The following is a 15,533-nucleotide window of genomic DNA, read 5'->3' on the forward strand; positions in this document are numbered from 1 at the left end:
TTCAGTTCTAGTTCAGTTCTAGTTCAGTTCTAGTTTAGTTCTAGTTCAGTTCTAGTTCAGTTCTAGTTCAGTTCTAGTTCAGTTCTAGTTCAGTTCTAGTTTAGTTCAATGTCCGTATTTGTTGAGAAATTAAATTAAGATACATAGTTGAAACCTGTAGGCGTATTAGTAATATGTAATTGTTGTAACAAGTATACTAAAATATCTATAATTATGGGAAATAATTTGCGTAGATTTAAACAAATTTTTTTAGAACAAAAATTGTTTCAATTTCAAATGTGCACATAATACTACGTAATGTAATTTTTTTACAAAAGAACAGAGATTTCTCGTGATATTATTATCATAATACATGCATATATAATTATTTAAATAGCATGTTTTTTTTAACTTTATAACAATAAAAAATATAAGTACATTTTTTTAACTTTATTATGTTGTTATATCTTCATATCTTACATAATTTTTTTACATTGACGTTACGTGCCAAATCTTGTTGAAGCCTTAATCTTAACCTTGATATTTACATACACATAATAACAACAGCAATAGCAGCAACTCTCAGTCGTACAAAATGAAAAAAACATTGTATATATCCAGGCGCATTCTTTTAGCAATTTTTCTTATGAGTGTTTGTGAGGTTTAGCTGTTTTTTCCTTCTACATCTGGCATGTGTGCATACACTAAATGCGTAAATGTTTAAAAAATTTGTTAGTGTATGTAGGAAAAGTTCCTTTTGTTTATGAAAATTTCGCCTTTTTTATGAGATTTTTGTTTAAGTATGTTTGTATGGATGTTGTTTTTATAATCGTAAATACTTGACAATTTTATGTTGATCGTTATGTTGGTGTAAGTATGTTACTGAATGTTTCTTTTTTTGTATAATTTCTTTTATTCATGCAAATGTTTATTTTATAATTTTCTTTTATTATTTAATACACAGGGAACGCAGTGTATTTTTTCCTGTTTTTTTATTTATTCTTGCTGTTGGTTTTTTTAATATGTTTGTGTTCGAATATGGGTTTTTGTGTTTGGGGAAAAGCATCGAATATTCTTTTAAATATTAAGTTGCTGTTATAAAAGTAGTAGAAATAATTTGAATTATATACAAATTATCAAGGGCAATCTAGAAAGTCATATTAGATAATGACATGGAATTGTATGAGTTGATTCTGTATTGCTTTGGCATTTTAGTTAGAATTTAATTTTCTTTCAATATTAATTTAGTTGAAATCAGCTGTTCTGTTGACTTCGGTGTAATATGTCAACACCGTCCGTCAAATTAGACACGAACCGGAAACTATAAATTTAATGGAGAAAAACTGATTTGTTAGTTTTTCATTTCGTGATCTTGTGTTCTTTTTAAAAGGACTTCAAAGTTTTAAAAAGAACATATTTTAAAATACTTCTACTGATCAAACAATGCCATTTTTGATGTCAAGCTAACAAAAAGAGTTGTAGAATATTTTGTGTTATTTTTGTTTATTCTATCAGGAACAAAAGATGTATAAAAACAAGTAATATTTCTATATTCGGCTGTGCCGAATCTTATATACCCTGCACCAAGTATGTTTTAAAAAACAGTTTCTTTTTATTTTGTATCTCTGCACACATGTCACACATAACATACACACAAACAAATATAAACTGTAGCAGAAAGAAATATTAACCGTTATACTGTAATACCACCGTCAAACTGCATTATCACCCTCAAACAAATATGAGCTGTATTACCAACATATTATCTCCTTTTTCTTGTTATACCCACTTACCTTCGTGAGAACAGAACAGCATCCAAACAAAACCAAACGCACATGTACATCTTTATTCAATTCACAGTGTTGTTGTTGCTTTTTTAACAAAGCATGAACAAAATGTGGCTTTTTTGATGAAATTTTCAGAGGTTGTCTCATAATTTTGCTCATATCTCCGTTATTTATAACCCGATTTTGCTGATTTTAAATAGCGATCTTCTCGAAAGCATGTCTAACTGAATTATTGAAGATTCGGATCTCGCCGATATCTGGGGACCTCTAAACACTGATTTCAACAGACAGACAGAGAGACAGACAGACAGACAGACAGACAGACAGACAGACGGGCATGACTTAATCGACTCCGCTATCTATAAGGATCCAGAATATATATACTTTATAGGGTCGGAAAATTATATTATAGAAATTACAAACGGAAACTTATATATATCCTTCTCACGAAGGTGAAACTTTTAAAAGATTTTTAAGGATAAAAATTTTAAAAAACATTTTCGACAGATTTTCATCCTAACAGTATTAAATAAAAAATATACAAAATATTTCCCCAACTTTTCTTGTTGGCTTGACACCAAATTTGATATTGTTTGATTAGTAAAAGTATTTAAAAATATTTCTTTTGTAAAATATACTTTTAAAAGCTTTGAAGTCACGAAATGAAAAACTGAAAACGTAGATTTTTTCCCTTTATAGCATCAGACGTATATCATCCGGTTCTTGTCTATACATATATATTTCTCTTTTTGTCGGACGGTGTTTTACTTATACATACATATCTTGTAATTATACTGAAGTATACTTGTTAAAACAATTACGTGTTACTCATACGCACACAGGGGCTACATGAGTTGCAGTAGCTCTTAAACTTGTACATCAATAAATTTATGGAAATCTATATAACTCTATAAAATCTATAGAGTTAAAATGATTTGAATCTGATTGAACTGACTTTTTGAAAGCGTGTCCAATGAAATTTTGACGACTTACAGACTACTCTATATTGGTGAAGTTCTTTTCCATGATCTAGATTGTCTTAGAGATGCGTCACAAGTTTTAGGAGATCTCAGGAAAGAAGTAGTGAATGAAATTATGTAGAGAAACCATTCTCTTATCACAAGGAAATGGCGATATTACAATGAGCCACAAGGCCTCTGAGTAAACTCGTTAACTACCGCGCAATCCACATAACCTTAACATACACCTTGATCTCGCAGATAGCTGAGGTATGAAGAAATCTTTTTTAAACATACACATGGACAGACATTATTTTAAATTAATTTTAAAACAAACCTCATATATACTTTGTCTTCAATATATATCTCGAATAATGTTAACATATATTTTTTTGTTGTTTTCTTCTTCTCTTCGTATGAGTAATAATGTGCGTGTGTGTGTTTAAGTTTAATTCTGTTTGTTTATTTTTTTAACTTTAACAGTCGTTTAAAAATATAAAAATAAACAAAAATACTTAACAACACGTATACACATATAAAAAATAATACACAAACACATTTTCAAATCATGAGAGAAAACACTTTGGGTTTAAATTTTGTTAAAGCATAAGTTTGTTTGCATGAGAATTTTGTTGGTTGTGCCAGGTTGTGTTGACAATAAAATTAAATTGTTTATCTTGTTTTTTTATCGTTAACTTTTTTTAGGTTTTATTTGTTTATTATTGTTGTTTTTCTTTCATTTCTTCTTAAATATGTCTAATACCACGTAAGACATTTTTCTGCGTAACTTATTATTTATATATTTGGAGATTTACCTTTTAAATAATAAATTAGTTGCACAAAAAAAAAAACAGTTCTTGTTTTCATTTTTATTGAATTTAGATGGTTTATGTGGCAGGCTGTGGCATTTTAAATGTCTTATGGATTGTTAGTAGATATACTTTTATTTGTATACTATAAGCTTATAAAAAGTTTGTCACCAGATGGTTAAAATTACAGAAATATTAACATTAGGTTAAGCATGACAAATGTCGCAAAGTTAAATTTTTGTTATTGATGCTTACGACGAGTGACAATGGAAAAGTTTGAAAAATGTGGTCAGAAAAATGTGAGAATTTTTAAGTAAATATACTATATTTAGTATTGCACATGGGCTGTAGAATTGTAAAAATATGTAAAAAAAAATTTAAATGTATTCCCAAATACTCGAAGCTTAATATTATATGTGTACCAGGTGATAATTGGAACATGCAAAAGAAGGAGTATAATTTAGTTATTAACCCGAATTAAAAACATGTGCAAGAGAATTCCTTAAGATCAGTTGTGCTGAATAAATGTTCGATAGAACCACTAAAATCATATCGATTAGCCTCAACAAAAACAGAACGGTAAGCGTTTTGAGAATGAATATACCGTAATGATAGTAACAGGTTTACGGACACAACTATACAAAATTGTACGAAAGAAATAAAAAGTACGTAGATCATGCGTAGATGATTGTAAAAAGCTGGATCACTTGCCAAGATTTTGCCGTAATTGGATTTACATATCTTGGAAACGAAATTGTGTAAGACTTATGAACACTGATTTCAAAAGTAGTACATCAACATTTTACTATTTTTGTTTGCCTTTTAAATTTTGCATCATTCCATTAGTCTGTCTGTCCATATCAATTGTGATCATTTATTCTGTCTGTCCTTCCCAATTGCCATATTATTATCTGTCTGTCCTTCTTTTCCTTATTTATCTCTTTATTCTTCCTTCCTCCATCCATTCGTAAATCCATTTTTTATCTCTGTCCGTCCATTGTATCTGTACGTTCATTAATTTCTAAGACAATCCATTACTGCATTTGTCTATTTGTCCATCCGTTTATCAGCAGTCTGCCTATTCGTAACTTTACCATGAAATTTCTTCGTGATCAATATGTCTCTCCATCATTCATCCATTGCGGATGTCCATCATCATATCTATCATTTATCTGTCTTTCCAACTATCATTCAATCTGTCTGTCTGTCCACTTATAATTTCACCGTTCGTCAATCTAAAGCTGTTCCTTTATACTTCTTCTAATATGATCGTCTCTCCATTCATTTGTGTATTTATCATTTCAACCGATTATCCATTCATTTACAATTTGACATGCTCAGTCGATCTTAAGTTGTCCGTTAGATAATTCATCTATCTGTCTGCCTGCCCAACCGCCAATCTGGCTGTTTATACCTTTACTTTTAGGTTTCTCTGTTTGTCTTTTCTTCAAGATAACTCAATACATCTGTAAATCTATCATGTTACCTGTCTGTCCGTTCGTTCATCATTTCATTTTATATTTGTCTATTCGTAATTTTACCACTCAATTTCACTGTTTGTATTTGTCTTTTCGTCTGTCTCGGTCCATCTATATATCCATTATTCCTTCAGATAGTTTAATATTTGAACTGAGTTCACGTCTGTCTATTTGTTCTTTTTCTCAGTCGAAATTTTCTATATAACTACACAATAATTTCGTATATTTTCTTTTAAATTGCGTAAATTGGATTATATTTACCGACAGCCAGAAGACAATTAGGGCGATATCAGCTGATAGAACTAAATTTAAGACCGTATGGGATTGTAAGAAAGCTTTAAATGAATGCTATCCTAGAGGTAATGTTCACATCATATGGGTACCAGCCCACTCGGGAATAGTCGGTAACGAAAGAGTAAATGTAAAAGGGAAGGAAGCTCGAGGCAGTTACCCAGACAAACGCAAAACCATTCGAACGAAAAATATCCACAAAATGAGCAAGTCTAAAGTTAGTATGATAGTACGTATTCTGAGTGGACACGCAGGATTACGAGCACATCTATGCAAAATTGGACGTGCGAATTCAGACAAATGTAAAGCATGTGGAAAGGACAGTGAAACTCTGGAGCACTTTCTTTGCCACTGCCGAAGTTAGATCTAAGTATATTGGAAGTGATGTTCTTCCGGAAATAACATTCTTGACTAACACTGATTGGAAGATTCTTAGGAATTACGTTCAGGAAACTGACTTTCTGAACACTAAAAAAATAATTCATTCAGTGAATTATTTTTTATCCAGATAAGGAGCGCACAACAGGCCCGATAGTGGACTAGGTGCATTTCTTCGGATTTGATGTATTATACATCCTCCAATCAACCTAACCCATATGTATCACAGTTTAAAAGAAATAAGGTCCTCAAAAGAAAAAAGTTCCTCAATCTTCTATTGCATTAGACTCAAAAACCATTAATCTAGATTGCTTTTAAGAATTTTTCATCTATTGGTATCTGTCGATCATTCCATTTAAATTTCTGTTTATTCTTTACTATATCTTTCATTGTATGCAACCTTCTGCTGCAGCTAAAGGCTGTCATTTGAAACTAAGTTTTTTTTTATTAAAATATAAAGTCATTTGAATATTATGGCAAATTATAATTTAGCATTAAAATACAAAAACATTTTTAAACCAAATTTGATATTTCCCAATTCAATTTATTTTCCACCTGCTACTTATATAAAAGTTTTACTCATAACTTTGGTTTAAAACACAATAACCAAAAAAAGTTCTTAAACTAATTTGTTTTTATCAAAAAAAAAAAAAAAAACACAAATTTTAACCTAATTTTTTGGGTCTTCATGAACAAATACACCAAAAAAAAAATCCATTTACAAGGTTAATTCCTTTTTATTTATACTAGTAGTTTCTTTTCCAACAAATTCCACAACAACCAACATTATTTTCCTTTTGCATTTGACAAATTTATGAAGATCCTTTAAAACTTTATCAACAATATTTAATCCTCAACACATTTTTATTTCAATTTGTTTTCTTTCTTTTCTTTACTTTTTTGCATTCCGCTGCTCTTTACATACTCAGCATTACTTTGTTGTTTAATTCCTTGATTAAACTACTCATGCTAAATAAATAAAGTGAAACGGGGGAAAACAAAGATACCGAAGGATAGAAAAAAGTAAAAAAAAAAAAATTAAAAAAACTAGTATGAAAATGGAAATGTGTCATATTTTTTTAGCAACAACTTTCTTGTCTCTGCTTTGTTGTAAAACAAATATTCATACTACCAATAACTACTTACTACTACAACTCTATGAAAAAAAAATGTTAGAAAAATACCAAGACAAGTAAAATGAAATGAATTGTAATAAAAAACATTCTATTCACACACATACATAACTACCCACACATTTACACCCAAAGAGGATTCATTTAATTCTATCATTTTACTTTTTTTTTCTTGACATTGTATTCTAGTGTTTTATCCTGTTTCTCCTGTTCATATTTGCTCTTATTGTTGTTTTTGCTGTTTTTTTCTATAACTACCACATACAGTTAGTTTATACTTTAAATACAATTGCATATAAGCTTATTTTATATTTGACATATGCATACAGTTACACTGACATACACACAGACTCTCATTCATATACATGCATGCATATTCACAAGTACATGTGTATATGTATATAATTGTAAATGTTTGCATATGTGTGAGGGTACACATATGTAAATATGAATATTTGTACTACTTAAGTAAATAGCAAGTTTAAATGTATGTTAATATATATACATACATATGTATGTATCTGTAAGATTCTTCAGTTATTTATGTATGTGTATATTTGAGTAGGAGTGCAGAGTGTGTGCATACATATGTATGTATATGTAAATTCTATATGTAGTGAGTATGTTATTTTGTATGCATATGAATACTTTTAACTTTGTAATGAGTGTTTTTTCTTTGCTGTTTTTCTTAAAAGTGAATAGCAAATGTAAACTAGTTTTTAAGGAAATGTATTTGCATTAAATTTCTAAAATATTTAGTATATTAAGACCCTGAACTCTGCTTTACGCTGAATTGGATTAAAAAAGAACTACTATTTTTTCTATAATCATTAACCGGAAATTTTACACGCCAACTTAAGGATAGACCAGGGAATGTCGTTACCAGGCTCTAAGTATATGGGATAAACAAAGACACGGTCATATAGTCACGATCCAACCAATTATGAAGCGTTGCCTGGATCTACCATTACATAGAATAAAGCATACATGCACTACAAATATTTACTTCTGTACGCTGGACTAGATAAAGAGGCTAAAATAAAGAAATTTCTAGGGTTTGACTACTACTTCTTCTAAAATTGTTGACCAGAGACTTAAATTTTACACGTTACATAGAGGATAAACCCATACGAATGGTACTGGACTCTATGTGGCAAAAACCTATATACGATCCCATTATCATATAATAACACATATGACACATTGCCTGGATCTACCACTACGAATAGTACAGCGTACATGTTAGGCAATAAAAACTACGTCAGCTTAAAGCTTTAGAAAAATGGCAGGATATTTATCACCTAGCTTTTAGAGGCCCAGGCCCTGAACTCGGCATTAAACTGGATACGATAAAGAGGTCATATAGAAAGAAAATTCCAGGCTAGCATTTCTGTAAGAAACATATATATTTTACATGCCATATAGAGATTCCATCTTGGTGTATTGCAACCCGGGGGAAGATAGGTGCTACCAATACATCTAGTCGACCGGGTCCATAAATTGATCTTTACAGTTTACTACCTGTCTTAGTCCTTGCATAGATTGAAAAGAGGTCTAACCAGACTACGGGTGGTCAGTTGTCCGCAGGACTATGTCCTGGCTGGTCAGTTGGTTGAGGTTCCTTCGAAATCCACGTAGTGGTTATGGTTAAAGCTTAAATTCGCGGGAAGAGTGAGTTGCGTTAAAAAGACTGATGTAACGTCAAAGTCAATATTTCGGGATAAGTTCGAGGCTGTTGCCGAAACAACAGATACTCCACAGAGCAGTGACTGTGGGACTAAGCGTTGGAAATGAGTTGGTATTAATTGTATATGGTACGGGATGAATGTGGGGTACAGCGGGCCTCACCCTAACCTTATACCTATAATAAATGTGTCGTATGATTTTCGCTTATGGATGTGTCAGGTAAATGGGATGTGTTCCGGGGTTGTCTGATGATAGGTGAAAGGTATTCTTGAAAGGTTTTCCTTCCTTGTCCAAATATTTTCAGAGTTAACTCTGTTTATATCAGAATTACCAAAATATGACCCTGTGAGTAAGAAAAAAGTCTCGGCTTATTTGATAGATGCGTACTTCGGTCTACCGGTTACGTCTCTAGGTGCTGTTGCCAAATCAACAGAGGCTTTACATCTTTGTTTACATCTCATTCTCAGGAAGTAATTTGTATGTTATTAAAAAGTGAAATTGTAGTATTATAAAACACAACTAATTTGAGTCAAATATTATTAACATAAATAAATTAATTAATTACAATTAGATTATTTCGCCTCTTAGGACGTCAATAAACATCACTTCCAGAGAAGTGATGAAAATTCACTTTTGAAGTGGTGATAAATGTTATTCTTTTAGAAGTACTTCGTTTTATTTTTGCTGGGATATGTCCGGAATTAGTCGGAAAAATGAAACACTGATTTCAGATGTAGTTGATAAGATATTTAAACACAATTATTTAAAGTTTCACCCCACACTGTAATATATCATAGAAAAAAACACGTAAACTCCTTAACATACCAAATACTAAGCAAAGTAAAGTAATAATTGTATTTGTATTATGCGACAAAAGAACCTCCAAAGGAGTCATTTGTCTGCTTACATTGGAATATGAAGACGAAAGACAATTTCACAAACACAACTAGAAAGTATGTAAAGTAATAAATTAAAAAAAATTCTTTGAGTTTTTCTTATTTTTCTACTCATAATTAACATTAAAATGTTGAATTAGTTAGTAGTATTAGAAGGTTGAAGATGTAAAAAAAACGCTGATAAGAAGAAAGATATAATTTATATGACAGTGAAATATTTCACAACTTGCAAATTCTTTATATTTCATTTTAGACAAGTTTTAGTTTTTTTATATACCCTACAGCACTATAGTGGATGAGGTATCAAGCGTTTGTGCTGCTGTTTGTAGCTCTCAAAAATAACTCACTTTCAATTTCTGAGTCGATTAAACTATATCCGTCTTTCCGTGAGTCCGTGTGTCTGTGTGCCCATGATTTTAAAAAATGGAGCAACAAATCCTTTATTTTTGCATTCTCATGACTTTTTACGTTCCCTTATAAATCACTCTTTATATAAGTACTTACAAATAAGCAGCTAAAAAGTAGTTTAGTTTGTAAAACAAAATAGAAGTGCTTACACGCAATATGAACTTGGTCTTCTTGTACGATAGTTCGCTGTCTTAGTCAACAACAAGAACACAGCTTAGTTTTTTCATTGTGAGTCCAATAATGGGTTTGAAAGAAAAGCAATTAAAAAAACGCAAATCTATAAACATATATAAAAGAGTCCCGCTATTGACTGACTGATTCATGTTCGCACCGTCCAAACGTTTAAACTAGAATCATGAATTTTAGATTTTTTTTTGGAAAGTTCTATGTTTAGGAAAAATAGGTTTTCTTAATTATCTTGAACAATATTAATGACACAAAAAATTATAAATACATTTGTATCTACTTCTATAAAACCGAGTCTGGTACTTTTTCAAAATTCATACTTTTTAAAGTGTCAAAATGTGATTTTAGTACTTTTTTGGATTTTCAAACTAATTAAAATACTTACCAGCAAAAAAGAACTTCCAAAGAAGCGAAAAAGAAGTAGATTTTTTCCGTGAAAGTACCAAAAAAGAACTGAAGAAGTTATGATTTTAATTCCAAATTCACTACATCAGAAGTCATTCTCAAGAAGTAATTTGTATATAATTTTTATGGAAGTTAATACGAAGTGAAATTGTAGTATTGTAGAATACAACTAATTTGATTAATTAATATTAACATAAATAAATAAATTACACGCAAAATAGAATTGATTTAAATCGAAAAACTTCATTGAATTCTCAAAACACAATTGGATTCTGCACATAAGGTAAAAAAATTAAATTAGTGCTACTTCTGAAGTGGTGATAAATCTTATTCTTTTGAAAGTATTTCTTTTTATTTTTGCTAGGATTTCAATACATTAGTAAGTATATTGGACACATATTTAAAAATTTTCAGATACCTGTTCCGTTCTTTTTTAAAATGAAGTATTTTTTAGAAGCAAACAGGAGAAAACTGTATTTTGGCGGGTATATTATTTTTGTCATTCCATTTGTAAAACACATTGAAATATTCATCTAAGACCAATTAAAGTATATATATATATTCTGGGACCTTATTAGATTCTAAGAAAATCTAGCCATGTCCGTCCGTCCGTCTGTTGAAAACACGATAGAGTCAAAATGGAAGTAGCTAGCGAGCAAAGAATTTGCAGAAATACTTTTTGTTAATGCAATTTGTTTGCTAAATGAAATTGTTAATATTGGTCTATGATTTTATCTAGTCCTTATATAAGGTCCTCTCCAGAAAATTGTGTTAATGCTCATAACTGGCTAAAACATCATTTATAGCGGCGAAATTCGGCACAAACATATTTGATAGGAACCTAAATCTCTTTGTAAAATTTGATTAGGATAGGCCCCTGATTGATATACATATAGCAATAAAATTTAACTGAAAATAGTTTTTTATAAGCTAAAATCATTTTTTTAAATTTTAGGAGGATGGGACCATAACTGATCCTACATTTTAGAACATTTCATATCTGAAATTGTACTTTTTGAATTTTCTAAAATATCTTACCTGATAACATAAATTTTAAACATGCATTATCTTGACAGAATAATAATTTGTAAATAAAGACTTTTTCGTACTTTTCTAATCTTTAAATAGTTATTAAGTGAAAGCTTATAAATAAAATGGAAGCTAAACGAATGAAATTAAAAATACATGCTTCTTACTGAATACGAATGTATTTACGTTATAAATATTGGAAAAAAAACATTAAAAAATTTTTAATCAATTAAAATTTTCTATAAAATTAATCAAATTTTGTATATAGGGTAGAAAGGGGATCATACGCCATGGGGGTATATCTGTATCTATCATTCCTGAAAGTTTGAAAGATTAACTAAACATATGATGGTAGGCAGACGTGAATAATCCGCCCGAATTTTTTGTGATTTAAAAAATATATTTGTTGATTATAGAATGTCAATAACAGTGAAAATAACCCCAGTGCCCCTGGGTCACGTGTGCCAAATACAATGAATTCCAGTGTTTCCTTGTAAAATATAGACGAAATCTGTCGCAAATATCCAGTTTATTATACATAGTTTAATGAATTAAAGTATTTAATCAGCAAAATAAGTTTTTACCCCATTGGACGGGGCGGTGTCATTTTTGGTTCATACGAAACAGTTATCCAAATTTGTACATTGAAAAGTATAAAACTAAAGCCAACATATATCCAATAGAGTGTCCCGAGGAACAGCCTTTTTAAGAATTTTATGTAGGAATACCTCTTAATCGACTGAACACGAGAAAAATACAAAAAAATGGAATATTCCTCAGTTCCCTCCTAGCGTTTGAAAGTATAGTATAATTTGAGAAAAATAAAATATATTCGATTATTTTGAAATGGATCTCAAAAGTTCTGTAATTTTGAGGTGATTAAGGGAAAAATTATTTTAAAATTTTTGTAGAGTATTTTTGGTACACAAAATAATTTTTAGTGGGTTCGATAGGCATTTTATTTTCGCTTTTTATCGAAATATGATCAAAATTTTTTTGTCAATAAAGAAAAATGTTAAAAAAATAGTTCGGCGTTAGTTTGGTCGATTTTAGAATTTTTTTTAAAATTATTTTGAAATTTATAAACAAAAAGTCGTTTTACAGACCAGGAATAGTCTAAAAAAAATTTAATTATTTTTTCCTGCGATAAGCTTAAAATTATGGAATTTTTGAGACCCATTTCGAAAGGATTGCGGAATTTTTATTTGAGCTTATTGTATGGAGATCAATATTTTTAATCGCTGGTAGTGATGTGATGATCTTTTTCAAAAAAAAGTTTTTTATTTTTCTGCATTTGGTACATTACTACACATCGTTTGAGAGATTTTCTTTCAAAAAAGTGCTCCACTGGACATCTTAATTTTCAAGTATACAAATCAAGAAAAAATTTGAGAATATGTATTATGGTTTTAATTCGAGAACGTCTCAAAAGAAAGTGGCGGTAATCGAAGCACCCTAGGCGTTCTAGTTCAATAAAAAAGTACTACATATGTTAAAGGAGGAAATTTTTTTTTTTTAGGAAATTGTATCTCATAATGAACTAAATTTTGGAGCCACTCTACTGCTTATGCAACAGAAAACCCATTAAAACATTAAAAAAAGCATTAAAAAATTTAAAAATTATTGCTTTAATTTTATTTTTTAATTAAATTCTAAATGTGTGATTTAGTCATGTATTCGATTTCATGTTTTATAAAGAATATTAATTTTTTTTTGTTAAATATTTATTTCAATAATATTTTTTTGTATTTATAACTGAATAAAACTATTTAAATAAATAATTCACACAAATCCTTATTAATACCGAATGTTAGATATTATTTTTCCCTATAAAAGTTCACTGTAGCACAAAAATAAATCGTATTGCTTTTGCTAGTTGTTGTTGTTGTGTTCTCTATTTCAATTTTTTATAGAAGTTTTATAGAATAGAAAATAAATGGTGTAATAAAATCAATATGATGATAATAAAACCCAAACAATTTGTTTATATTTAAATCCAATATAGCATGAAATCCTTTTAATGTTGTGTGTTTTTTTTGCAAGTATGAGTCTAGCTTTTCTAAAGGAAATGTTATAATGTTATCATTTTTTTGTAACAGTTTTGGGTAAAATATATATCTATGTAAAATTGTGTTTTTTTTTCATTTACTAAAACAAAACTGAAAATAAAAAAAATAGTTTTACTTACCAAACATTATTTTAGGTCATTATCCTTTTGTTATCCTTATAGTTGTTTTATATATATATTCTATATAGATTTAAATATATGTAGTTATATATCCTTAAAGTATGTTTGTATATATTTTCAATATTGATATTATTAACAAATAAGTTTTTATACTTTTTTTTGCTATTCACTTCACTACTCTATGTATTTATGTATTTTTTTTTATTTTATGTATATTTTTATAGTAAATAAGGTTGCCATGTGAACACTGTTAAACGGGTAGAATTAAATGATTATAGAAAATAGAAAAAATACAAAAAACTTTTGGGCTAAAAAAACACTATAATATATTTTGGTTTTGTAAGGTTTTGTTTCCTTTTCTTTACGATTTCTATTTTCAACACGAAATCAACTTTTATTTTATCATCACCCGGAGTAACTAGGCTGACATAACAAAACAAATTTTTTAAACGAAAACTTGTTGTGAAAAGAAATTAACAAAGCAAACAACTAAAAAAAAATTTAGAACAGAAAAAATAACAAAACCCGACATGTTAAATAAGTACGAGGGGGCGTATACGTTAGTTAACATTAATGTATTTGAAAATTTAATAATTTAAATCCTGAGAGGGATGTAAAAAAAAGAAGAACCGACAACAATAAGTTTGTTCTATAAAACGTATAAAAATAAATATAAAAATATATTTTTAAAATCACAAAGAAAACAAGCAACGCTTCACTGAACACAACACGACACTGTTCAACTTTAACACAATAACAATAAACATTTACATTGACAGGATAAAGCCAGGATATTGTGATAACAAAAACAAAATTTATTAAAACCTTAAATTATTTTATAAATTTTCCCAAAAAAATTTTTTGTTTTTTTATTATTTTTTTTTTAAATATCCTTTTTAAAGGACTTTATATTTAACACACAATATTTCACTTAACACTTTAATAATTTTTTTATTCAATTAAATTTAAATCTTTTTTTTTAAGTTTTCTTTAAGTATTTTTTAAGTTTTATTTTTTATTCTTATTTTTATTTTATATTTTTATTAAATATTTTTCTTTAATATTCTTTTTTTTTTAATTTTTCCTCTAAAAAAGTTTTATTTTAGTTTTTTTTTGTATTTGTCTTTTGCTTTAGTTTCTATTTTAACCGCTTGCTTTTTAAAAACACGACCGTTTGCAACCAATGCTCGCCATTAACTATTGCTTCAAGGGTGCAACATTGTGTTAGTCAACCCCTGTTAAAGCATAATTTAATCGTTTTAACTTGTTCTGCTTCTTCTTGACGACATTTTAGCTGCAAGTCCATATTGTTGTTTTTAGTATTAACCTTATTTTTTTCCATGTATTTAACAGTTTATGTTAAAATTTTGTTTAACATACCTTTAATGCTCTTTGTTTCTCCCTGGCTCTCATTTTATCCTTTTTTCTTTCTCACAATATCTCTGTTGTTCTGCTTTAAGTGGTGAGTCTGCTCAGTTAGGGATTGTTTAACTGCATTTTACCGGTTTGTTTACATTTTTATCGTTGTTGTTGTTGGTTTTGTACCTAAAGCCGGCTATATCCTTTTTCTGTGTTTATATACAATTTATTAATTGTTTTAACCATGGCTAAGGTAATATAAATAGATTGATACATATTATATGTTTAAGGGAGAGTTTTCTTTCTTTATAAGAGTATTCTCAAAAATACTCTTAAATTGTATATTGCTAAAGTGGCAAATTAAAGTTTCTTTTTAAATAAATTTAATGTTGGTTTTTGTTTCGTTTATGTCTTAATAAAAGAAACGGTTCTTTTTATACCCTTCACCTTCTATATATAGACTAGAATATAGACTAGACTATAGACTAGACTATAGACTAGACTATAGACTAAACTATAGACTAGACTATAGACTAGACTATAGACTAGACTATAGACTAGA

At 29.0% G+C, this 15,533-nt stretch overlaps 1 protein-coding gene across 1 annotated transcript in view; it reads right to left on the minus strand.

The window, feature by feature from the left end:
- Positions 1-14,017, minus strand: part of LOC111685643 (protein eyes shut-like) — a 64,040-nt gene extending 50,023 nt beyond the window's left edge. Inside the window, exon 1 of the mRNA XM_046948411.1 lies at positions 13,613-14,017. The gene's annotated coding sequence lies outside the window, so the exon portion shown is untranslated. The remainder of the gene's footprint in view (positions 1-13,612) is intronic.
- Between the last annotated feature and the right edge of the window lie 1,516 nt (positions 14,018-15,533).

The sequence above is a fragment of the Lucilia cuprina genome, chromosome 2 (assembly GCF_022045245.1).
Source record: "Lucilia cuprina isolate Lc7/37 chromosome 2, ASM2204524v1, whole genome shotgun sequence".
In the NCBI taxonomy this organism is placed as follows: Eukaryota; Metazoa; Arthropoda; class Insecta; order Diptera; family Calliphoridae; genus Lucilia; species Lucilia cuprina.